The 24,253-nt window shown below is 32.2% G+C and overlaps 1 protein-coding gene across 2 annotated transcripts in view; it reads left to right on the forward strand.

Annotated features, from left to right (window-relative positions):
* The first annotated feature begins 536 nt into the window (after positions 1–536).
* The window catches only part of LOC118201288 (tetraspanin-33-like), a 68,326-nt gene continuing 44,609 nt past the window's right edge, over positions 537–24,253 (forward strand). Inside the window, exon 1 of one of the 2 annotated variants that reach the window (XM_035373363.2) lies at positions 537–691. The gene's annotated coding sequence lies outside the window, so the exon portion shown is untranslated. Of the gene's footprint in view, positions 692–15,808; positions 15,848–24,253 lie in introns of those variants that run through there. The other variant, XM_035373364.2, reaches the window with a different exon arrangement.

Raw genomic sequence — 24,253 nt, forward strand, 5'->3', positions numbered from 1 at the left:
TATTAATGGTAGATTTATTTTACTGATCCATATTTTAATTTGTGTTTTCACTTACGTAAATGATTGTGATTTAATGTTAACTATCTTAATATAGATAATTCATCAATAATTTATTATAAATTTTAGACCGTTTATATGAGAGATTTTGTTTTGATAATTTATTCAGTGCTTAGTATGTTTCAAATAGAAAAAAAGGATTTTTTTTTTTCCGTTCAAAGCATAACATTTATATTTCTGGGTATTTTAGATGACTTTATTAATTTTCTCAGAATTTATTTGTCCTTTATCATATAAACAAGATATTGCATGCTTAGTTTTACGACATCTGGCTTCTGTATGTGAATTCAGAAGTTCGTATAAGCGGTTCAAAAGCCTGTAGTTAAAGACGTTCTGGATAAGTGATTTATAACCAAGCAAGTGCAGTCAGCGCCGCCTTGGGTCAGTTGGCTGATCGCGGACCCTACAGCATGAAACAGGTCATATCCCAACTGCACACTGTAATAACACAATCAGATATTTAGGAAAAAGAATCAGCTACATGTCGTAGTGAACAGCCTGTTCAAACAAATGCTATCCCAGAGAAAGCTGGATTAACATTGAATGAAGAACACAAAATTGGTTCAGTGGGAATAAATATTATTTCAAGATATATTTCTAACAAGGATGCGTCACTCGTGAATAAAATGTGCAGGTCTGTTGAATTTTTATTGATTCTGATTGTAAATTTGGTGATATTTGTTTCAGTGCGAGGAAAACTGCATTGGATGTCAATAGATAATTTTTCATTTACACACAGTAATCGTGAATGAATCATGGCATCATGTAAAACTTGAAGCATCAATAATTCATGTCATGGAATAACTTAAATTATCAATGAGCACATAAGATATGCATTTAATTTGTAATATCCGAAAGTGTGTCAGAATTAACGGGAAATAGAAAATTTACATTTTTCTCTAATTTGTTAAGTATAATTTTAGATTTGTTTAATTTATAACTGGGAGCGATTACTTAGATTTTTAATAGCTGTAAATTTTAACAGTTGTGGAAGCGTCTCATAGAAAGCGACTTGTTAAATAAAAGAGAAAGAAAATTTTTCATTGCATTTGTGAAACCTCTGTCTAATGTATTGTTTTGTACATTTAACTTCGGTACTGGTGTGGCACAAGCCCATGCCTTCATGCATTATATTTCTCTAGGTATTTTTAAACTGCAAATAAGCTTCACTTTAGCCTTTCTACCTTAATAATTTTTAATGAAAATAATGAATATATTTTATTTGAAAACAAACTCATTAATTAATTATTAACTAACTGTGTATTTGGAAAATAATATTAAAATGTTTAATTTTATTTATAGATAGATTTCTTGGATGTGATCAGTTACTCAGCAATTTTTTACCATACTCGAATCATTCTGTATATATATATGTACTTTGTATATAAAATGCAGAACAGGAGAAGAAATATTACATACTGTGTAATTTTGAAATATATGTCAGTTGGAAAACTTTAATCACAAAGTTTTAAGAGCTTTAGCGAAACTTATTTTCTGGCAGTAATATTGTATTTATTTTTTGTGTAAACTAACCATTTAAAATAATTTATGTATAGCATATCTATACAAGGAAATATTATTTTAGTTTATGATATATATAGGTATGTAATAGCCAAAGACGCGAAACAGTTGACTCTGGCTTTGTTCTCACTAGTTGTTTGTTTGTTTGTGTAATTATGGCAAAGCCTAGAGGGCTATCTGCCTAAGGGGAGGGATGCCTTCGTGGAGGACTTTCGAAGGTAAACTAGCTCGTATACACTTTACACATGGGGAAAACCACGAAAACGCCCATGCAGCCAGTCCGTTTGCGGGATTCGAACCTCGGACCGAACTACCAGCGTTCAGCGACCGCTCTGCCGCTGGTGGGCCTGTTCTCACTGGTTGAAAAGACCGATTGCAAGAGGTTTTTCATGATTAGTAACGTAAATGCGAGCCAATTGGCCTTATAAAGTCCTTCCCAAAGGCATCGTTCCTTGCATGCAGATAGTTCTAATAAGCTTGGCAGTAATTAAATGACGAAATCCAATGTATACATTCATATTTTGTATTCTTTGAATTTGAATATGGGTTACATATACATATCTTCCACATGTAAGTATATGACACTCTTATTCTCAAAGCTTTATTAGTAATTTTATGAACTCACCAGCTGCTAGACCATAATAAGTAAGATAACTTATTACATAAAAACATTGAAATCTATTTGTCATACCTTCCAATAATAAATCATTCAGAAATTAAAGTATTATATGGCGGAAGAGTAACTGCACTTTTTTCGTGAATGTCGCAAAATTTTTCTAGAGTTATTATCATATTTTAAATAAATAAGCAATAAAAAATCAGGACACACTGAAGTGTGCGTATTTCAATGGAAGAAGATATGAGTGTCTCAGAATGCCGAGAGATTTTCCGTAAATCCACCTCAATCTAGGTTGTAATTTGCCCATTTTAAATTTTCATATCTGTATTCTATTATTCCATATTTTATCCCACGTGCATTTTTTACGTATTGAGCACTTTGATATGTTTTTTACATGCTGTACATTTTTATGTACATTAATTGTGTTCCTATTAAAATTTTTGATGGCATGCATACAAAGCACTTAATTTTCCTTGATATATTACATTTCGATTATTTAATGGGCATAAAACATAATGTTGCCTACAATTATTTTTTATTTATTTTGAAAGGGACACTCTTGGTGAAGTAATAAAAGTTAATAAACTTAACAAACTTGGTAAACTTAAATAAATTTGTGAGTAGATCAAGAAAAATTATTTGTATATTAAAATTTTGGATGTACTCCAACTGCGCGAATGAAAATCCCCCCGGGGTCCTGCTATAGTCCAACTGCGCGAATCAAAAATTGTCCCCCCTGTTGCCTACAAGGTTACAATTTAACTTTTCGAAGACAATTGTAGCCAAGAGGAAAATAAAAATAAAGAAATAGAATTACATATCACAAGAACAAGTAAAAAATATCTAACAAGCAGCAGGCTAATTACTTGAATAATAATAATAAATGCGAGAGCTAACAAAGAAAATAAAAGGTATTGGTAAACATACGTATTAAAATTACAAACATCTTTCATTTATTATAATAATATCATAAATTAAATAATTATAAAGATACCAATTATATTTTTTATAAATTACATCAATAATAGTCAAGATGTCTGAACTAGACTGGAAAATTTTATAGAGTTCACTGGCGTGTAAAAGATTATTCCATATCAAAGTGTGTTAAAGTGTGCTAAATATATTTTTTGTTAATTAAAGTAATCATGTAAATGTTTGCAGAAATTAATAGTTAAATTTAAAAAAGCTCAGCATGAAATGTATTATAACAACATTACTATGCATCTGGAACACTGACGTATAAATTGTAAATAAATTTAAATTATTATGCTAAGAAGTTTTTTCTAAAATTTATCTAGAAGAAAAGAATTAGATAAACAGTACTGCAAATTAATATAATCAATCAGGCCTCTCAATAAATAAAAGTTTATTTTTTTTTAACAAAAGTTAAAAATTATTATGCAAAAGTTTGTGTAATATACTTGGAAATACCGGAGCATATAATTAATTAGAAATTTATAATTAAATTAATAACAAGCTAATTAACAGTAACATTAAGCATAATTTCATTCAATCTAAAACAAGCAATCGATCAGGAACTCCGCCTAACTGAAGTTTTATTGCTATTTTGCGTAGATTTGCGTATAAAATAAATATTTGCACTTGTTAAACAAGTGAATAATGTACTGATAGTCAACAGGAATTAAAATACAGTGGCTAAAAGTATAACTACTTGTCAGAGGGTATGCAAAGTTGCCATGGCTAGAGGAATTGAATGATTAAAGAAAACTCATAAAGTTAAACGCTACAGTGTGAAAAGAAAATTCTGGAATAAACATGTTAAGAAAATTAGATGGAGAAATAATCCGTAATTTATTGATATCCATATAAACTCTATGCTTTTGGAAAAAGTTACATATCATTTGCATCGAGGAATGAATCACCAAAAACGAGTTAATTTCTTTCCTTATTTTTTCTTATTAGACGGATTTGTAAAAGTGTATGCCAAGGTGAAAATTTGTGCAATGTTTTTAAAGAATAAATTTAAAAACTATTTTTACTCCATGAGCTGAAATTTTTACGATACATTTTTATACAGTAAATAAGTACAAAAAAAGAAAGAGCTGGGAGATCTCTGGGATCAGAAACTCGCGTCGAACTACTAATGTTTAGTGACTTTTCCGCTTGATCATAAAACCTTTTGAAATTAGGCTAAATAGAAGATACAGCACAGATAAGAACAAAAGTGGGCTGAATTAGAGATTTACATGTTTGGTGAATGAGTTAAACTTGTCTGTATGCCATTAGGAAATATTAGGAATGTAGCATAAAGGCATCAGTGAAGAAGGTAATGGCAATCTAAATCATTGTAATTTAAATGTATAACATTATCAGTATATGCTATTAATTTCAATACTGTTGAAAAAATTATAAATGAATTATATTATAAATCACATGGACTCTTTCCATTATAAATCACATGGACTCATTGCATTATAAATTACAACAGTTAGAAATATTATTAGCATGATTTACCGACTATCTTTGTTAACAAATAATTTCAAATAATTAATTCAGCCTAATACTAGGATAGAAAATAATCTGCATGCTGAAGATGAAGCTTTACCAAGGTGTTAAAAACATCTTCTGTTAACTAGTTATGATGCAAGAATTTGTAAAAATTATCATTTAAATATAATTGGCATAAATACAATACAAAATATTATATATTTTGTATTGTATTTATTATTTATATATTTTGTATTGTATTTATGCCAATACAATACAATATTGGCATAAATACAATACAAAATATGTAAACTCTACATACATGAAAACTTGAATACAGTGCAACAATATGCGAAAAAGGAATGGATTAAAAGGGAACTGAAAATCCCAAGATATTAATATGAGAGAGCTCGAACATTTTTTGTTAATTATGAAAATTCTGAAGATACTCATAATTATCAATTTATTAATTAAATGTATATTAGAAATTAAATGTATGCCAAAGTACATCAGGTAGAGTAACTGGAGAACAGAATAAATATTTAAACGTGTTTAGTATTAAAATATGGAATTTGTACTAAAGTTAAATAACCTTAATAACTTCAATGATGAAAATGGAAAGCTTAGTACGGCATGTATTGCAATAATATTAGTGTGAATTTAGAACCACTTAAGAAATCCAATTTTTAGATTTAATAAAGAGAATTTTTAAAATTAAAGTTGAACTGTTTACCTAAAATGGCGACTAAAATCTACAACTTGGAAAGTATTTAATTCTTACAGAGAATAAAAAAGATCTGGCTCATTATTAAGCATCATAAAACTTTAAAATGAGTGTAAAAGAATTCATTTTTACTTTAGCACACGCCAGATTTTAAATTAGTATTTGTTTTGTATGCACAATTTTTACAATATTAATAAACGAAAATAGAGGCTTGCACTCTCAATAAAATGTCCCATTAATGACTTTTTGTAGCACCCATCTTCTTGGGAATTCAAGTGGGACAGGAAAACGACGCGAAGTTCGTGGATTATATAAGAGGGAGGAGGGATCTTCGATCAAATTTCGCGCAGTTCGTACCCTACCAAAATTTTGAATCTCTATATTTTAATGAAGACTATTTCTTTAGAACTTTGAAGGAAGTAATAGCATTTATTATTTTAAAAGATAAAAATCTCAAAAACTTAACAGCTTTATTAAAGCTTTATCTTTAGGTAATAAATCCATATTTTAAGCAATTTTAGTTTGCTTGAAAAAGAAAAACTTAACTAATTCCAGTTCTGTCTATTTTCATAAGGAAAGTAGACGTGCGGACTTTTCAGTGTGTCAAAGTATTAAACTGAATTTCTGCACAAAGAGCTTTTAGTGGATATCTATATATGCAAATAAAACAAACTGTGCAGTCAATTGCTACTTTTCATCAGAATACGTTAAATCCTAAGTATTCATTAATTTTGTAAGTTAAATACAATTAACGAATATGAAAATTCAAAACTTTTCATCAAAATATGTCGCTATAATCATAAATTTTTAAATACATTTTGTTTAAATAAGGTTAGCTTTAATAAAGGAATGAAGTAGGCTTTACAGTAAGAAATCTTGCACAATGTCACATTTATAGCATTTATGTATATAGTTGTAGGAAGCCCTTGCTTATCTGTTAAGTGACACTGTACGTGTAGTAAATTCGTGTAGGAACTACACAGGAGAAGGGTTAAAAGTACCCTTTATTAAACACTTTAAAATTCACACTGCGTCAACTTGACGCTAACACACTAATTGAGCGGTAACTCAAATTACAAGAACTAAAATAAAAATTCGAAGATATTCACAAGTAGTAGTACAGGGCTCAGAAAACTCCTGTTACTTAAAACCGCGTCGAAAGTAGTGGCAACAAAATAAATGCTGTTATGCCACGTAAGCTAGCAATATCTGCGAAAGTAGAAGCTCACGCTACAGAGGTGACGGCAACAGCCTAACGCTCTAACTTTTCTTCTAAAACTCAGTATTTAAACTTTTTCTCCTCAAGGTAGAATTTGCATTCCTTCACGCGCACTACCAAATTTAAATATTCTGGCATTGACAATTAGAGGAATGAAGGCTTATAGGAAAGCTTAAAATTAAACTTAACTTGTTTGTTAAAATAAACATAAATCCCTGCATAGTAATGTCACTGAATTTACCCCTCGTTACAATTAGACAATTAACTGAGAAAAAAATATATCTTAGATAATACGCCTATGTTTTCAAGCAGTTTCGTCTGGAGAATGAACTCATTTGCTTACATTAATTAGATCAGTACTCAAAGTTTTCTTCCTTTCTGTCTCACTTTACTTCTGGCCTTTTATATATCTCTTGCGTACTTCCTGTTTACACTACTTTAGTATTTTGATATGAGTCAAGAAAAAGCAAAAGATTAATGGCTGTGCACTTGATTCAGTTTTAAGATGGAGCAAGTTACTTTTAAGAAATTATTTAAGAATGTTAATGTATTCCAAATTACGTACAATTAACTTACGTACTGGGGCCCACTAGCGACCAATTGGTAAGATCGCTGAAGACTGGTAATTCGACACAGGCTCAAACCCTGGCAAACGGGCTGGCTTTCGAGGTTTTCCCTATGCTTAGTGAGAATATCAGCTAGTTTCCCTTAAAATATCCTCCACAAAGAAATCCATTCCTTTTGGCAGATAGCCTCGTGTGCGTTTTATCTAATCTAAATAACTAAATCTAACCTAAATTACGTACCGCTTGGATAAAAACAACTCAGAAGTTTCTTAACATCATCTGTTGTCATTGCTGTTAGTTTTGTTTTAGGCTGATAGTTTGTGATGTTAAGTTTTGATTCTTTCAGGAATAAACAAATTTAACTTACTTTTTAGACATAGTCCATCCGCCATCCGATTAATCGGGAGGTGACTGTATAACGTAATCATAAAATATTGTTACGTTATTTATCTTCTGACACCAGTTGTTACGTTATTTTCTTCCTTCACATTCGTATGGGGTTCGTAGATTTGGAGTGAATAACGACAACACTTGATGAAGTATTGAAACACACTTTATTGGGCCAATATTTAATCAGGACAGCTCCAAAGTCACTTTTACAGTCGTCGAAGATCTACTTTAAACACTCGCTGGAACAATCAGCGACACAGCCTTCAGGTTATCAGGCTATCACGGTGGAGACAGCTTCACTGCAAAGCACCAGAGTACAGCTCGGTATTCTGCTTTGTCGTTCTCGGAACTTCACGTACTCTCGAGACTCTCCACGCTGCAACTCGCGATGCACTCGACACACAGAGCACAGCTCCCGACTCTTCGGTTCAACACGCTCTCCCGGAGCTCAACACGCTCTCTTGACGATGCACTAACCGCGATGCGCTAAGAGACTCCTTCGGTGCACTCGACGATCCACTGGCACTCGCTGGCCGGCTGTCAACTCGATCGTCTCCGCACGGACTAATTAGATGAGACACTCCGCACTCTAGACGAGACACACTCACTCGTCCTCTCGACGAGGCACTCTAACTGACTGCGGACCAGCAGGGTTTATATAGCTTTCGGCTTGTGTTCGAGAACATTCTGGGCTAAACCGGTAAGAATTCGTTCCAGAAGGTTCTCCATCCGTCCATGGCATATCGCCAATTTTGTCGTCAAATGTCGCCAAATGGGCGATTTTTCACCAAATGTGGCAACTCTGCCTTCCCTTGCCATTTTATGGTAACACTAAAACTGCTTTGCGGGGAAGCCATCTTACCGCGCCTGGACATTTCGTAACAATATTAATGTACACTGCTTTAGATTTCTATAGTAGAGATTTTCAATCTTTTTTACTCCATTCCCCTTCTTACCATGTATCAGAGTGCTATTTGTCCACTTTATTATTATTATTATTATTATTACTATTATTTAAAATCTAAATAATGCGTTTCAAATAATAGTTAAAACAAAGAAACACAAATTTTACTGTGTTGGTTAAAAAATTGTCGTTATTTTAGTTTATTGTAAGGGCATATGTAAATTAAATCTTTTTCATATTAGATAAATATGCACTATATATCTGCTTATTAATTTATAAATTATTGTTGTATTCTATAAATATAGCTATAATATATCTGTTGACTTCTCTTCATCTAGCTGATGCTTAAATTTAACTTTTTTCAGCTCTTTGCGTTTAGTGATTTCAACCACATCTCAGTTATTCTTTGCTATGATTATTTCGTTCCTGAGTCTACCATTTCCCCTCTAAACAAAATTGCTTCTCAAGACTGTGAAGCTGCCCCCATTAGAATGGAATTTCCCACTGATTCAGGATTTCAGTTTTTGGGGATTTTAATCTAATTTGATATTTTACTTCTGTTCTTTGAATAACCAATATGGGAAATATTGTCTTATTGCAATAACTAATGTCTGTGCCTAAGTTCGCAAAACAACTCTAATGATATTTTCCAACAATTTTCTCTACACACGCTTCCTAATTCCTGATTAGATTAAATCTTATGTTTAAAAACTGCAGATTGAATTATTATATTCAGATTTCATTTATAGCTGTACTACATGCATTTTTGCAACTTTCTCATAATGGGCTGCATGAAGTTCTGAGGTAAAATGATCTTGGGGCATAAAAACATAGTTTCTGAGTAGATAATATTCAACATTTTTACTGATGAGGTAAATTTTTAAAATCAACAGAACGGAGGTATTGAGGTACGCGCGAGTAACACGTGCCTACAAAAATATAGATAACATTGCTTAGAAAAGCAGCAAATGTAATTGAGATAGCCATATACCATTAAGAATGAGATTTAATAAAGAGAAGTAACATAGATACATGATAATGGCTTAAGAAAGAGTACAGTCCCAACACGGACACGGATGCCGAAGTTTATATATCACGTTGAAGGCCCAAGACTAGACTGAAGTCGTTACACAGACTGGACTGCCGGGGAAAACTCGTCTACCTCCGTCAGCCCGTAGGGTTGCCAAACAGGTTTACTGTCTTTGTTTGCTGTTCTCTAGATTTTTTGAGTCTGTATCGCCTGTTTCGCACTGCCGCTGAAAAATCCCTCCGCAGTGTTAACAAAATGTGACATACCGATGCGGGGGTCGGATTAATCGTCCAGAACGGGTGAAATGCCTGAAGGTTTTGTTTTCACACTCTTGGAAACAACTTGAGAAGAGTCCATGGTTAGAAAAGCGTGTTTCAGTCTGTCTATGGAGATCGTTTGCTGAATCCCTTTTATTTCGAGATCAACTGTTTTATCTTGTCTTTCCAGCACATTAAATGGTCCATCATAAGGAGCTTGGAGTGTTTTTCTAACTCCATCGTGTCGAACAAACACACGCGTGGACTCGTGAAGTCGTGGATAAACTAAACAGGTTCGCTGGTCGTGACTAGAAGTCGTGGTCGGGCGGACATTGGCAAAGTGGGATTTTAAATCCTCCACAAACTGTTTGAGAGACGCTTCCGTAGGTGTCGGATTGAAAAATTCTCCTGGGAGACAAATATTCTTTCCATACACAGGTCCAGAAGTTGGTTGCTCCTATGCCCTCCTTGAGAGCGGAGCGGAAATCCATCAAGAGCGTTGGAAGGGCCGCCACCCAGTGACTGGTATCATACGCTTTTAAGGCAGCTTTTAACGGTGAAATTCCTCTATAAGTCCATTCGCCTGTGGATGGTACGGAGACGTCCTGATCCTCTTGATTTCCAACAATTGGGAAAGGGCTCGAAATAAGCCGCTTTCAAACTGTCGCCCTTGGTCAGTAGTAATAACAGCCGGACAACCAAATCGAGTAATCCAGTGGTCGTAGAAAGCCTGTGCTACTGTGCCTGTGCCCTAAGCAATACCCATACCAGCCTAATTATGTCTGGTAGGGTACTGCTTCGGGCCATCTAGTAAACCTATCTATCATAGTTAAACAGTAATAATTATTTTGAGAAGAAGGTAGCGGTCAAACGAGGTCAAGGTGGGCGTGATCAAATCTGTGTGGTTGGTCTGGAAACTTCATTAAAGAAGTTCTAGTATGTCCGCTCACTTTTGCTTTTTTGGCACGGAATGTACTGTCGTGCCCAGTTTGCGCAATCTTTACGGATGGAAGACCAAACAAACCGAGAATATATCAGCTTTGTTTATGCAGGAATGCCGGGAGAATGTAAGGGCGGGCGGTAATTCATGGCAGTGAAGTAAGTAAACAAATTCCATGCTAGTTCTCTAATAAAATTTTTGAATAATTACTTGTAGCTGTGGGTAAATGTTACAAAATTTTATTTTTTGCACATTTTTAAAAGGTTTATTTGATTCGTAGAAAGAATTTACAAAAAATGGCAATTTAATTGTAAATGGCTATTTTCTTTTCTCACTTGAAGCATTAAAATTTTGTTTAAAAATTATGTTTTAAACGCTGAAAATGAATTAGCACAAGATTGCGTTTGTATATTTCTTCATTGTGTAAAGATTTATTTGCAAAAATTTCTCATACTCTTGTCGATAACTTAGAAGAAAGGAGTCAAATGAAATCTTTCATTGACGCTTGAAATGCTTCTTTGAATGGTTTCGAAATTTCATTATAATTATAATTGCTTCGTAAAGAAATTGTATTTTTAAAATTGCTTCTAAGAAATGTCGCTTTTCATCTGGATCTTGAAGTATGCCATCCAGTTAATAACTAACGGGAAAGAAATAAAGAAGCGTATATTTCAAGGATCGAGCTGTCAAGAATTAATTTTCCCTTTCGTAGGTCTAAAAAAACTCAAATTTCAAGACATAAATGAAATTTTGATGAATAAGCAGAAGGAAAGTTATTTATATTCTAAATCGGGAGCAAAAGTTTTCTTCAAAGTAATCGCAATGAAAATGCAGAAGTATTAGAATTTTTTATAGTAAAATATTTTTAATTAAATAACTAGTTTTAGGTTTTGGACATAGTTTAGTTGTTTCTAATAATTAATAAAAAATGTTTAATGACATTAAAATAAAAACCTATTGGAATATAGTTCTCTAATGGTTAATTTTAAGTTAAAATGTTTTTTCCCTTCGTTATTAACAATAATTTTTGCGATAAAATCAAGAAAACTTTGGAAAAAAAAAACTGAAGTACATAATTTTCTTGCAGAATTACTTGGGAAGCATAAATCGGTTGCTTAAACGTGCTGTTTATTGAGCTACAAATACATGAAAACGATTTTCAGTAAACTGTACGGAACACTTCTCATCCCAAGGCCGAAATAAAGAAAGCTTCCGTGTTTCTTCCGCTAGTTTAGGTTAGTTTAGGCTGTTCGTTTCTGATTGCTGCTAAATGTTTTATCTCATTATGCATGTTTGCAGTAGATTCCAGAACCCATAGTAAGTTTTCGTTTCGTTATGTATGTCTACCATAGATTCCAAGGTTAGGCAATTACATTCTGATCTAAACGCAAAAGAACTGAGTCTCCAATTAAAACGCAATATTAATTATCGGTTATTTAAAAAAATGTGAACCAATAAGTGACTTGTTTCACTGCATCATAGTATGGAAAGATGGGCACTGTTCTCAAAAGAAAATTTAACTAGAAAATAAAATACTTAATGATATTTATTCGGTTAAATCTAATAATGCAATATTGGAAAATAAATTCTTTAAAAGTTGTAAGGTTTATTTTAGTTAAAGCTACTTTCCGTCCTTCCTAACTTCAGCTTACAATTTCCTATCAGAATGTGTTTTTAGAATAGCGGTTAATGCAAATGAGTAAGAGTGGTATTTAAGTCGAAGTATCACTGACTTCGAGAGAGAGCCTCAGAGTTTCTGACTAACGCGCGTTCGTCTTTTGGTTACGTCTCTCTCTAAGCTGTTACTACGCTTGGCCGTATTATAGGCCCTTAATAGTTTCGCTAGCTTTTTCGATATTTAGGGGCCAACAACTTAGAGTTTTGATAGATTCGGCTATATTTTTAATTAAGCATTAGTTAAGTTTTATTTGTTATTACTTTGTACCCAAGTGGAGGCTTTGCTGCACGCCTTGAGAAAGAGGCCGTCTGTTCAATTCTTAGTTTGAGAAATAAAAGGTAGTTAAACCTTCTTGAGTTTTCGTCTCTGCTTCTGAACTAAAGCGATTATTCGTTTAACTGCTCACCAGGTTCCTACAGATTTAGTTGCTAGATAAAAGGGTGGAGTCCCACAAAGTAATTGCCATTATTTAAATATGAAAAATTGATTTCTCATATCCATACTGGTCACATTTAGTTCGGGTAATAAATATTTAAATTATGATTTAAAAAAGGACATTTGCAGGCTTGAAAGAATAGCAAAGTTTTTCCCTTCATTTGACAAGCAGTTGCGGTTGTGATAAGTCTTGCCTAAGCTGACAGTAAGATTTTGATGCAGATGGAAGCAAACTGCCAGATAACTTGTAAGCTCAAGACGCAACTTGTAAGCTATTAAAAAAATGCTGAAATAAAATTCTAAAAATGCAGCTTTAAATATACGGTTTAAGAACAAATTTGTATTAACATAGCCTCCTAGATACCCTATAAAATGAAGTGATCAAAAATAATAAATAAATAAGTGAATAAACAAATAAAATAAATAAAAAACTAAGGTCTAAATTTATGACAGTAAAAGGAATTTTTCTTCGCTTAGTAAGAACAAAGAGTTTTCCCCCCTCACTTTTAGTAAGGATAAAAGGTGTGGTGTATTTAATTAAGGCAAAGCACACTAGGGCTATCTGCCTAAGGGGAGGGATGACTTCGTGGAGAACTTTCTAAGGAAAACTGGCTCGTATACACGTTACACATGTATGAATAAAAGGAAAAAGGATATTTGTAATAAATCTGAAGAAAATTCATGGAATACTAAAAAATATCAGAAAACAGCTGAGTTCTATCGATTTCTCAATAGAATACCCTATCAATTAAGTTCCTCACATGCTTTTCGAACTTTTATAATTTTATTTTCGGCTAGACGCTTTCACTGTTTGCTAGAATGGTAAAAGAATCTAGTTGAAAATAAAATCACCAGAATTCGTTTTTATTGACGGAAAGTAGCAAGTTGGAAACATGAAGTACATATTAAACTGCAAGCAGAATGTGCAAAAGGATCCACACAGAATCAAAAACTAGCGTTAAGAATAACAAATATCTCCTCTCGTCTTTTTTTAAAAAAGGAAAACTTTCCAAAAATACTGAAAATTATTCTTTTCTTAAAAAGTCTATTATTCACTTTGGGGGGGGGGAGGAATGCGTATAAAAATTTGGTTATATTTTATAAATATTTTCATAAAATGATATGTTTGTTTTATTTATTTCTGCTTTCAAGTTAATGGATGTTAGTCTGCTGATAAATTCACTGTTTTTCTTAGAGTCATAAAGATCTATTTAGCTCTACACACATTTCTCCAAAACCTAAGCTTAGTTATCTCGTAATAAATAGAATGTGCACTTGAATCGTAAATCAATACATTTGACAACTGGGGCATCACCATATGGTCTGCTGATATTAACTTCCTCGAAAAGAGTGAAAAATCATAAATTGCCTTGCTAGTTACACTCTATATAAGTACTTTTTTCTTTTCTACTTAAAGTTAGACGTTGTCAACCGGAAACAATCGGAAGTTTTATGCTTCAGATCACTTAGATCGTAGCTCATGCACATCAAGTAATGTGGTATAATTTTTCTTCGTATCTTTCGTAAAAACTTTCACTCTTGCTAAAAACGCCTGAAAGCATAAGTTTATAATAAGCATGCAAAACAAAAAAAAAAAAAAAAAAAAATCTGTGAACAAAAAAAAAATCTGTGAAGTTATAAGGTATTTCTCCCACTTCCCGAGCGTGCCTTCGTGGTGTAACGGTAGCACGCTAGGCCGGTATTCCAGAGGTCCGTGATTCGATTCCCGGGGAAGGCGGTTGCATATTTTTCATCTTTTCTGCTTCCAATTAACCTAATGTCTCTACAAGTAGCGCTCGAACTAAAAGGGTTGTGGATGATGATTCTCCGCACCCAGGATTTGGCGACTAAGGTCCCCTAAAACCCTAGTCGCCCTTTAAAAAGGAGAGTATATAAGGTATTTCTCCCACTTTCCTAGCGTCCTTCGTGGTGTAGTGGTTCTGCACGCTGGGCCGGTATTCCGGAGGTCCGTGGTTCGATTCCCGGCGAAGGCGTTTGCTATTTTTCATCTTTTCTGTTTTCCAAAACATCCTAATGTCTCTGCAAGTTGAGTAGTAAAATCTCTAAACATTGGTAGGTCGTCCCGGATTCAAATTCCGGCGAAAATTATCGTATTTATCTTCGATTAATTATCCTACCTGCATAGGGCATAGGATGTTTTATAGCTTTCTCTATGTGTAAGCCAATTTGATTTAAAAGTACTCCACAATGGCATCCCTTTCCTTAAGCAGATAGCCCTTGTACGGTTTAATGCTGTTTAAAAAAGTCCTATCTTGATGAGGACATTGTTGATTTTTCGTTTCTTACGCTCATAGTAGTATCTACAAATTAAATTAGCGGTATTAGTGCATATAACAGTGTAGTAATTATGCTTAGTGTACAAAAATTAAATTTAGGTTCAGAATTAATGTTTAATGGACTGTTTCTTTGAAAGTAACATGAAGGTCAGACATTTTGTTTTAAGTGAATGCTAAACCATTTCTTTAATGAAAACTCTTCAGCTTTCTTGCTCAAATAACAAAAACCCAAAGTATCACGATTTTAAGTAAAATGCTGATAGTCTTAAAATTGGTCTTATAATAGTTTGTAAGTAGATTTTTAAATTTCATAATCTTCCTGTCAGTGAAAAGAAGTGGACATTTTTAATAAGACAATCGTGATGCGATAAATAAGCTAATTCTAAACAACATTCCATTTCACTGCTCAGCTGCTATGAAATAAGCAATTATTTTTTTTATTTTTTTTCATTACGAAAAGACATGAAGGAAATTCTGGATATTTATTTCATCACCATATTACTCATTCTGCGGGAATTATTATTTAAAAAAATAAGCAAAATCTGAAGTTTTTTTAAATTTTTGTTTTCCTTTGTAGGCACGTACGTTTTTCGCGGTGCATCAGTTCATCCTAACGCCGTTGCACCATGCGCTTGTTGTTTCGAAATTTGATTTTGCATTTCTCTTGAAAAAGCTCGAACGATTTAAAATCTTCATTTTGGCTCTTGTGAAGGGGCGTTAACAGGTTGTTCTCTTCTGCTTTAGAAGACTGCTAGAGTTCAGGTACTGATACATGTTTTGCTTTATTTTGAACCTATAATAATCAGAAGAATTAATTAATGCTAAAATATTATATTAAAAATATTTAAGAGAATTTGCCGATTCTTTTTGTTTGTTAAAATGACGTTTTTCTGTTATGTTATGCTCTTGCATCCGCACTAACGTACTTCTTATTTCATTGTTACACTGGTTGTAACATATTGAAGAATACGATGACGCAGAAAGTAATAACTGTAAATATTATTCTGTCTTTCAGTTGCTGATTTCAAAGCTGTAGCTGTGAAAAATTAGCCGCCTTCGTACTATCTCTGAGCCAGTACGCGCAAAATTATGGCAACATAAATATTTAATAACAAATAGTCCATTCACGCCTTTGATAAACGGGTGTTATACACTTTCATTTCCTGTTATAAAACTGCTCGATACCTACAGTTTCCGATATTACGGGAACTTGGACTAAAATCGCACGTAAATAACTCAGTCCCGGAAGTAGCTTGCTAAGCAATAATGCTTCTTCAACCTTCAAATCTCCCTCTGTTGAGGATTTGTTCGTCTAATCAGCATTTTAATTTTACCAAAAAAAAAAAAAAAAAAAAAAAAAAAAAAAAAAGTTAAATGACTAAGCGGTAACTGAAAATTTAGGAAATAGATTTAGCAAACAATTTTGTAAGAATGTTATTGGGTGTGAATTTTATAAATATGTGACATTTATAGTTATTAGAATTTTGATTGAGTATACGTATAAGACGGCGTGCATTTTATTTTACCTATTTGTTGCGCTCTGTTTATTATATTTTGTTTAGTTTAATTTACTATCTCGTTGATGTGGGGGAATGACGATACCGATGTATTACTACTAACATATCATTTTAATGATAAGATATTTACGTAGTGGTCAATATCGCGTCTGGTGATAGTACTATTCACCGATTCGTAATGGTACAATTTCTTAAGTGCATCTAGTAATCTTTTGTTTTAAAATTGCTGAATAGCCGCTGTGTCCGATTTTATTCAGGTCTGGCTGCTTAAAATCGTACGTAAATAAAGAGACGCAGAAACAACCAGCCTAGCAACGCAGCTTCTTAGGATATCAAGTCCCTCTGAGAGGATTTCTTTTTTGTCTCAGATGAAATGCTTAACTATATAAATGTTCATATGCATGTGTATATATTTCAAAAAGGCCAAGCTGTCTCTGAACATTTCGAAAAGGATTTTCTTAAAATAATTTTGCAACAGATATGTATTCGTTACGTGATTATTTGGCGATTAAGTGACATCTATACTTTTTCGGAGTTTGATTGATGTATATGTACGCGATCTTATTTTATTTTCTTTTTTCTTTTGAACTATCTGTTAATCTGTGCGTTTTTCTGTTTTGTTTATTTTCTTTACTTATATTAGCTGAAATGCATAGAAAGATTTTTAAATTTTAGTAATAAAGAAGCATGTACTGAGTTTGTATCATTTAGTTTGGTTTCATTTTATTAGCAAAGCAATCGAAACCTATGTGTCTAAGGGGAGGGATGCCTTCGTAGAGGACTTTCTTAGGGAACTGGCTCGTATACAAGCTACATACTGAGAAAACCACGAAAATGCCCATTCAGCCAGCTCGTTTGCTATGATTCGCACCAGTGCTCCCAACCGCTGATGCAATTACCAGTGTTCAGCGATTTTACCTCTCGGGCACTGGTGGGCGATTTTGTCTCATATTACCTAAATATTTGTTGTTTTTTTTCCCGTTGGGAAATTTTTCGTTTTCAATCTACAGAGAGTTTAATTCCACTGCCCTCCTGCGTCAGACGAGTTAGAATTTTAATTTTTAAGAAGAAGGTTTTTATAAATACCGTGGAGAATAAAAGACAAAGAAGAAGGTTTTTATAAATACCTTGGAGGAAAAAAAAAAAAAAAAAAAAAAAAAAAAAAAAAAAAAAAAAAACAAATTACATTATTAAGATGAAAGTAGTTTCTAGTTACCTAAAGACCTTAAAAATCAGAAAGTTTTCTATAATTTTTTGGCAAATACGAAAACACATTACACTTTAAAAACTTCAGCTTTTCTTCTTACTTTTACATATTATCCTGATTTTCGTAAAGTTACTGATAAATTTGAAATCTATTTTGAATAAGGTTTTTTAACACAGTGAAACCTCGTGTATCCGAACTTCGATCACCATAAATCGCGTCTAACCGAATCGATAGATAAAAATAACATTAAATCAGGAAATTTGAAAAAACCAATCATCTTCTTTTATTTTAGTTCCTTTTTTAAAGTCAGTTATTTTCACTTTCACATTATTTAGAGGTATGTGCATGTTTCAAAGTATAGGTAAGTGTTAGTATATTTATACAGAAATGCTGACTGTAAAATCTCTGCCTCTCTAGGAAGGAATTTTATATACGTATATATTTTCCCTGAGTTTATGCAAAGATTAAAATTTGCTTTTTATTTAAAATGCTAAATGAAAATGATTAAAATACAAGGAAAGTAGAATAAAGAAGTAAAATATCTGCTGTTACATTTCTCTCAAGGGAGAGCTTTGCCCGTAGAATGCCACTGATATTAATAATATTTTAGAAGAGGGCTTTGAAAAGTGGAAGTTTAACAGCTGAGTACGAAACATTATGAATTTTGTTTTACTTAGTTTCACGTTTTTCCATACATTGCATGTTTCTACAAATATGAATGCAATTGAACTAAACTCATATTAATTTTATGTTGTAGTTTTCTAAATTCTGAGGAACTGTCTTAAAATGAGAACTGCAATAAAAGAAAAAAAAAAAAAAAAAAAAAAAAGAATTTTTTAGATACAAATACATACTGTTTCTTACGCATAATTTAATTGGGAATGAAACTATAGAACAGAAATTTTACAAAATGCATACAAGTTTATACGAAGCACATTGAAACTATTGAAACGTAATATCATCATCAGAAATATTGAATGAAATAAAATATATCACTCAAAAGTGATATATTTTATTTCATTTCATTCTATTTATTTATGTATTTTTTGTGAAAAGAAGCTTGATTATACAATAAATATATGAATAAATAGAACTCTTATCCGAAATTTAATTCATTTTATTTTCACAATTCATTCCTCTATGAATTATAAGGGTTAAATAAAACGGAAAGCTGAATTTTATTATATGATATGTTCATGAAATTATGTCAGGAATTAAAGGGATGAAATGGTAATGAAAGCAATCTATCTATAAACATCATCGTTTTTAAAACATTCAGTCACTATTTTTTTTTTTTTTTTTTTTTTTTTTTTAAGTTTGACTGTAAGCTTTTGATTTTTTTTTTTATCCTAAGAAACAACAGAAAAAGTTACCAATTTATTACATTTTCTAAATTTTAATTTTGGATTTTTTTTGATAAATCTATTCAGATTAGATGTATGTAATGTGCTATGTAGCTTATGATGTAGATTTGCAAGAATAAGTTATGTATTTAATGATTAGCTATATGTAATGCATTATTTAAAGTTGCAAGACTAAGTTTTGAATTGCAATCCTAACTAAGAAAAAAAATACTATGATCACTGTTTATTTCAAATATTTTTCATTAAATTTTAATAAATGTGATGATTTACCTAAGTCTTGCTTTTTAAAAAATTTTTACTATGGAAAAAATATACGCAGTTAAAGGATCAAGTATGCCTTGAATTGAGAATGTATAATAATTATTTTTAAAGATTGAAATTTTTTCAGTTCATTAAAATATATTTATTTATTATCCTTTAAAATTATTATACGCTATAAAGAAGAGGTATGCAATCAATTCTGTTAAAAATGTCGTTAAGATATTAGTCAGTAGCAGAAAAAATTTAGAGCAACCATAACCATTCTGGCTAATGTACAACGCGAATACAAGTCACTGTAATTTAAGAGTCCTTTACAGAACAGGGCATTAATAAGTATACATAGGACACCAGGACCTTCCCATGTATTGATACAGGTATTGTACCGCGATACTAATGATCCAGTGAAGCATTTTACAGAGGCTCGCGTGCTTTTTTTACAAAATGTTTTTATGCAGCTCTTATTTAGAAGGGATGCAGTTTTGGATTATTTATAATGTATATATTTGAAGCTCGAGTTCGTTTGTAGTAGGGGTAGCATTGAGATGTGCTTATGTTAATGGGCATGAGAAGAAGTACTATTCTGCTTTCGCCTCCTTTCGCCGCAAATGCAGTTGTTTAGAAACAAATATTTTTTTCATAGTAATAGGTTGAGAAGGGGCAGTGTCCAGACTTATATTGATTTAAATGGAAGTAAATGCGACATCTTTTTCAGTTTATTACATGAATTAATTTATGTGTTCTCTTGCCTTGTGCTAAATTGAGTATTACGTACAAAGATAGGACGAGTTTTTCGAAGCTCCTTAGAAAATCGCTAATTAGTCCGGACATTTTTCAGTGTTTTAAGGAACTTACGTATCATTGTCTGCGTAATGATTAATACAACTTGTGGATATGCGATTTATGTCTTTACAATCGTTTTTGTATAGTATCTGGCATCTATTAACCCTTTGCGGCACACCTAAAAATTTCCTTCTGTATACACAAAAAAAATTGAATGAAAAAGGATTTATAGGTTATTATAGGTTACTCTGAACCTTCTTTATTTATAGTAGATGGCAGCTCAACACAAACCAGTCCATATATTTTAGCCATGTTTAGTTTTTTAAAACCCTCGTTTTTCAAAGAAATCTTCCAGATTTTTTTTAGGGTATACAAGGAATTGTTTGAAAAGAAATTTCTATGTTACATTTTTGGCTGTATGCCAATCTCCTTATTCTATATTAGTTTTAAACTTTTACCTTGAAATCTTGCTTAAAATTAAACGGCGAACCCTAGGTGTTCCTAGACTGGGCTCATCGATAATCTAGGACAACTGGGAGTCTGTATTCTTTGTTTCTCCGCACCTCATCGTGCAGTTTATTGACAACAATGCTCGTTTCAGCACTCTTTTCGAAACTCTATTCAATCAGTGTGCCCACAGAATTAAAGCGATAAGTGCTATCTTTACAAAATTTTACTTGTGTACTCCTCTAGGCCTAATTAGACTGCCTACTTTTTTTTAAATTAAAACTCTAATTTTAAAAGGTAGCGAGCCGACAAGGGTTAATGGTACTCAGTTCTATTTTGCTAATTTGTGACACTTTTAGTTGTGAAGTAAGGCTCATCTAAGCATTCTGCCATTTTACACCCGCAAGTAGCAACACTATATATTCAGTGTTTGAACTATTATATTAAGTTATATATTTTTTCAATCAGTGGATCTGCATTCTAAATAATTTTTATTTTAAGAGTAATTGTGATGCATTCATTGTAGTGGCATTTAATGTGAATTGAAATTCTTTTCAGTAAAATAACCATGCTTGTATGCTCGATGTTGCAGTCTAGACACGTGTTATTAAGCATAAATTTTGTTGAGCAGTGACCCAGGCTCTAAACGTTTTTCCCGCATTTATTGCATTAATGCAATAATGCCCCCCAATATCAATATATAATTTAAGCATCTAAAGTTAAAAGTAAATGGGAATGACAGCAAACCAGAAGAACGAAACACGCATTCGAAACATATTAATCGACTTTTATGAAACTTTAATTCATTTTCCCCCGATGAGTTCTGAATTAGAGTTTCCGTAAAAGGAGATTGGCTTTTATATTTTTATTATTTGTATATTTGTTCCTTTTCGTACTTTTATGTTTCAAGTTTGCTCTACTGATGAATTCTTATTTTAATATTGATACTGTTGCGTGCGTACGGATTCGTAATAGATTGAATGCACAAGTCCGATACAAAGTTAATAAAATTTATTCCTATCAGAAGAAATATAACAGAACGCTGGATTTTTCTTCAGAGATATTTTTACAGTATCACAATATCGCACAATATAATCAGCAGCTGTACTTTAAACTACCAAAAATGTTAGAATACAGCGCAATGCAAAGAGAAAGCTAATCCGTTCTCTCGCTGAACTCTAAACAATAACAACAGCTGCTAACTAAACAACTGAGCTGAGATGTCTCTCTCCGGCTTTTTAAAGCTTTCAAATGGTCGCGAGAGAGTTCTAGTAATTTCTTTGCTTCTCGAGATTTCTGGAAACCAACAAGAGGATGGAATTACGGTTACAGCTAACAGAGTAGTCAATCACATTTATTCAATTTCAATACAAATGAAAGAGGTAACCATTTATTCAATGTTAAATGCACGTACTCTTATATTGCTACTTTTCGGAGTAGCCTTCTCTTAAAATTTATCACGCGCTGCATTGTACGGAGAAATAAAACAATTTTAATTATAATTCTACTAAAACTATCTAACTAAATACTAAATTCGGAACACTGTCCCCTTCCCAAGGACTGCACGTCCCGGGCGCATATTTCACAACTGCACATATGTGTAGCCACCGAGGGAGTAGCTTCTAGGGTGGACCAATGGGCTTCCAGTAATATTTCTATCATGTCAAATAACCTTTGGCGCCCTTTAAGCAGGATGGTTGAAAACATTTTGCCACGCAATTTCCTGTACAAAATAATTAAAGCACCGTCGATTTCTTCTGAAAATTTTCGTTGCGAAGTTAGATTAAATTAGATTAAGATTATGCGAAGTTAGATCAAGCAATTGTTAAGATTTCACTATCTGGTTGAAAGAATTTGAAATAAATACAAACACCTGTTGGATACTTCGCAATACTCGGACAGATCAATCTCGGTTTCTGTTTTCAAAGAACTACATTTGTCAGCATGTTTCATATGGTAAAGTAAAGGTAGGTACTTAAATTTACAAGTTATATAACAGTTATGTAATATTTTGTATTTAAGGGTAATTGACTGCAAGATGGTAATTCGAATTGTTATTTAAAATTTGTTTCAGTTACTACATTCACTTCAGATGAAAAACATATATTTCTATACATTTGGAGTAAAAATTGTCTTACAATTGTTAAATACCATTACATAAATTTATTGAGAGTAATTTAGAAATTCCCAATAAAACTATGGAACTGGCATATTATTATTATTATATCTATATTTTACATCTGGGTGAAAAACTAGCATTCAATCCAGATTTATTTAATTATTCGGACTTAAATTTGCTACTTAAAATATTATAAATGCTGTTATTTTGCAGAAAGAAAAACTATTAAAAGAAATAAAATGCAACAAATGAAAGAAAAAGAAATGCAAATTTAAAATGTTACTAATATTTAAGTAGAATTGTAGCTGTACCGAAAAAATACAAACATTTTGTAAATAGAAGTTTATTTTAATTAGAATTACTCACGGTTCATCAGAATTAGTTTGATTTGTGAATACTATGTCAAACTGAAAAGAGCTTGAAATACATATCCACAGATCAAAATATGGTTTCTCAGTGCCTTTTAGGAATTTCATTCGCTGTGCTACAGTTGCATACTGTTATTTAAAACTTTACTTCTGTAAGTAAAGTTCTTCTGTATTAATTTCTATTAAACTAAGTTTTAAAACGGTACACATTATATATAAATTTGTATATATACATATAAATTTACTAAAGTAAAAATTGCGATATTACTTTCATATTAAATTTGCTATGAATATTTATTTGCATTCCTATACATTTAGTGTGTTAATTTTCACATTTAATTACTGTTCACTCTTAAATGCATTATCTGCACAAGAAATACCCTTCAAACAGAATGAATTTACCTTATTCACAAAGAATATATTTAGTTTATTTATATATAACTTTAATGTTACAATAGATTTAATCAGATCATACATAATATATATTTTGAATCTTACACTTTCAAAATCAAAAGAATGCAAGCACTGAAATAAGAAAATACTAGATTCATTGTAACACTTCCCAGTCCTTCTTAGCTCAAAAAAAAAAAAAAAAAAAAAAAAAAAAAAAAAAAAAAATTATACACTTGAATTCTCTTAATGCACAGGTGTTGGTAAATGCATAATATTCGAGGCCAATCGTAGCTTGTGATCGCGAAAGTGAAATGTCTGCGATTACGTCAACTCATAAAGCGAAAGCACTATGAGAATCTCTACTATTACGCCATACATTTTATAACTGCGAAACAAATGCAGATTAAACCGTAAACCGCATACGCTCATATGCTCAGTTGCAAGCATTCACCGTCAGAGCAATAGAAGCTCATTGGTCCATTTTCGATACCCTTTCCTCAGTGGCTACGCTGATGTGCACTTGTGAATTGCAAGGAGATTAGAATAGAAGTAAGAAAGATTCAACTCAAACCGACTCTCTTGGCGGCCATGTTAACTATTGTTGCTGTGACTTGTGCAAGGAAGTCTGTCATTGCAACATTTTTTTTCTTTTCTTTTTAAAGCATGTCATCTTGTGTTGCATATGGATGCACAAATCGATTTTCAAAAAAAG

This window comes from Stegodyphus dumicola, chromosome X2 (genome assembly GCF_044657685.1).
Source record: "Stegodyphus dumicola isolate Sdum_Otavi_A_Nest chromosome X2, ASM4465768v1".
Classification (NCBI taxonomy): domain Eukaryota; kingdom Metazoa; phylum Arthropoda; class Arachnida; order Araneae; family Eresidae; genus Stegodyphus; species Stegodyphus dumicola.